This window comes from Benincasa hispida, unplaced genomic scaffold, assembly GCF_009727055.1.
Source record: "Benincasa hispida cultivar B227 unplaced genomic scaffold, ASM972705v1 Contig987, whole genome shotgun sequence".
NCBI lineage: Eukaryota > Viridiplantae > Streptophyta > Magnoliopsida > Cucurbitales > Cucurbitaceae > Benincasa > Benincasa hispida.
The window spans coordinates 1-3,677 of NW_024065318.1; the positions used below are offsets into that span (position 1 = coordinate 1).

At 26.4% G+C, this 3,677-nt stretch overlaps 1 long non-coding RNA gene across 1 annotated transcript; it reads left to right on the plus strand.

The window, feature by feature from the left end:
- On the plus strand, positions 1–1,137 carry LOC120070156. The gene is made up of 3 exons (XR_005479806.1): positions 1–41; positions 139–182; positions 684–1,137. It is a non-coding gene; the product is annotated as an uncharacterized LOC120070156 (long non-coding RNA).
- Positions 1,138–3,677: the final 2,540 nt, after the last annotated feature.

Consider the following 3,677-nt stretch of genomic DNA (forward strand, 5'->3'; position numbering starts at 1 on the left):
TTCAAGCAACCACTGATTTCTCGTCGGAATTGGTATTTTGAGTAAGTACTTGGTGCTTTGTGGGTTTCCTTGTAAAATCCTGAATACCATTAAATTGCAAGTTAATTTGAGATAAAGCCATTATGTTTGGATTTCTAGATTGAGGTTGGAAGTTTTAAGCTACTGTCCAGCTAATTTAACAGGTAATTTTTCCAGATTGATAGTAGAGTTGGTTTGATTTTGAAGTTTCGAAGTGGTTTCGGGTATATCGCTTGTTGGGTCAGCATTTGAAAGTATTTGGAATTATTTAGATTGAGATTTGGATTTCAGATTTTTTTTTTATTTAATTTTGTATTTATTATTTTAGGTCTTGTTTGACAAGGAGAAGATAAGCTTGGTTGGGTTTTTTTTTATTTTTTTATTTTTTTATTTAAACTTTGAGGTCAGTAATCACTACTGGAACCACCCTCATGCCTGGCGATAAAAATTAAGGATAGTTATGTTGGTTCTAAGACTTATACGAGCATGTGATATATATGTTTGAAGCATGTTATATGTATGAGTATGATTTATTTATTTTTTTTACAACATATATTAATAGGACGATTGAGCATGGGCCTAAATTCTAAGGCAAGTGGCATTATTACTAGAATGATATGTGTGAAAGTATTTTGTACTCATTATTTTTCATGTTTCTTTTTCAGGAAAAGGTAAAGGCACACTGGTGAATGACAGATAGAATTCATGATCGAGCCATTAGGACAATTCATATGCTTCCGCTCAAGTTTCTAGGATTTTATGTTTTAAAATTTCTAGTCTTAAGATTTGAATTCGAAGTTTTGGTATTTGTGCTTTAGACTTTTAAAAATATTTTCTAGTTTTGTTTTATTGTTTTAAGGGTACCCTGCCAAATGAATTTCGATTATTTAGTTTTAATAAAGTTTATTATTTTATGCAATATTTTTTTGTTTTACTAAGCCATAAAAAAAAGATGTCAATTTGAATTGCATGCATGTATGTCTATAGTAACAACCTAGTTTAAGTTCTAGGGAGTCGGGTCGTTACATATTATCATGTAAACTTGTGGCCAAGTTTGTGTTATTTCATTTTGTTTCAATGATAGAGTTGGAAATGTGTATCTTCACTTGTAATTTTAGTTTCAAATATAAATTGATTAGTTGACTCTTAATTTTTTCAAAAGATTATTATATTTTAAATTTTATAATAGCTTTATATATTAAATCGAATATATTTTTAATTAATAAAATACTTTTACCGACATTTTTTATAACGTCTAGTAAATTAGAGTTTTAAAAAAAGTAACTTCAAAGTTATAGTGGCACGATATATTAATTTTGACAATGCTTAAATATGTTGTAATATTATTATATGTTGCTAAAACGTAAATTTTAGAGACGCATTTTCAACGTCACTGTATAAAAGAAATAGTTACAAATAATATGTTCCTAAAAGTATGCATTTAGTAACGCCTACATGTTAGTAAAAGTAGACTTTTAGCAATGCACAGTCCATCCATTTTTAGATGATAATTAATTAGCAATCTTATTTAGTGAAGTATACTTAAAATGACATAAATTATCAATATAATAATTGAAAATTTATTTGATCTTTTGGTTAAGATTATGATGCATAAAGACGTATGTAATCGATAAAAAAGATCAAATGTTCAAATCCTCCATCCTATTCTCGATTAAGAAAAACTGTGATATATACTTAATTAACTTAATAATTAGGATTGTTTTTAAATATAGAAAAATAAATCAATTTATATAAAAAAAATAGCAAAATGTCATTAATATCACTATCTATCAGTGTTTATCACTAATGGACAATAATATAAATTTTGTTATAATTGAAAATATTTATAGCAATTTTATCATTTAAAATAATTATCCAAATAATTAATAATTAATTTAAATTTATTTAGTTTTAATGGTTCATTTCTTAAATTTCATATAACATAATTTGTAATTTAATTTTTTTTTCTTTTAAAAATGTATTATGTATTATGTAATGTATTATAAATTATATAACATTACAAAATAATAATAATAATATAATTTTTTAACATAAATCATATTCATAAATAAATTAACAATAATTTATTGTCAACTAAATATTAGTGGTTAATAATTTATAAATATTGTTTAAGTTAGAATTCAATTTCTGGATCTACTACCAAATACATATTTAAAAATATGAAATACAACTCTATTTTTATTCAATTCCTTATTGTTCAAATTTTCTACCAAATAAGTCCTTAATCCTTACGATTTCAACTTTAATTTTTACTGTAAAAATATTTCTAATTTATTGAGATATGAGTGAACTAATGATCATTAGTTAAAGTTATATGTCATGTCTAGTTCACTACTAATTTTACTAGTTGGGACAATGGAACTTAAGAACTTAAAAGATGCAACTTTGATTATACTAAAAAAGAAAAAGAAAAAAGATGTAACTTTGAAGATTAAAATTAATACTTTAAATAATAAAGGATGAAATAAAAATTAGTTATTAAAAGTTTTAGAACCAAACATAAATTCCTTAACTCCAACATATTAACTTCAAATTTATTAATTCCATTCAAGCAGTAAAACGCACTACAAAACAATAGTTATTTATTTTCATATATTTATTTTTCAAGAATTAGATTGAACACACACATTATGAATCTAAATAAATGATGAATTTGTGTGAAGTTACCTTTTTAGCCCAACTGTAAGAGGAAAAGAAGTAAAAAAAAATGGATAATACTTGGATGCATCCCAAGATCATCCATCTTTGTGCATCTCTTCTTACTATTCACATAAAAAAAATATTAAAATATTCAAAAAATAAAAAAACAAAACTTGCTATATGTCAGTTTATGATTGGACAATTTGGTGGGATACACAAAGATAGATTCTTTCAGGATGCGTTTAGGTATTTTTCAAAAAATAAATAGATGGATGTAGCAGCCCAAAGATTTATGTCTAAGGAAGGACTAACTTCAAATAGTGTGTTCTTCATAAATTAAAATTTCAATTTCAGTTTTATTTTATGTGAATAAAATAGGGCAGTTGATATAATACAAGTTATATCGTGATTGTTTGACTCAATGAGGTTCTTGTTTCCTATGGAAGAACTAAGGGTGCAATTAATTACTAACGTGAAAACATAAATTTGAAAATAAGAGATTTAGTGAAAACGACTTGTATTTTACATTTTAAATACGTTGTTTCTGTTAAGATTGGTGTCTTAATTCTCCCAGAGTCTCGTTGTTTTGTAAAGACACACATTGTTTGATGAATAAAATAATTGTTATTTAATTCTGGCATTTACTCATATCCAATAAATAAAGCCACTTGGTTATGTTATGTGAACTTGAGCATGTATATGTGATATACAAGTGGATCGTGTCTTAAGTGATAACCTAAATAGGTCTGTAGTATAAGGATTAAGGTGGGATACCTGATCCTGGTGACATACGGATACGACCCGCTTTGTAGAGGTTTGCAAGTGTTGTAAACTACTACAGATGGTAGATCCTAACCATTCATATGAAGACGTGCGAGCAGGGGTATCCTGTACAAAGAGTTTGTATAAGACCCGGACCACAAGATGACTAGACTCTGTATATAATACCATTGATACTAGAGACTTACATCTCACCTAAACGACCATAGGTGACACGA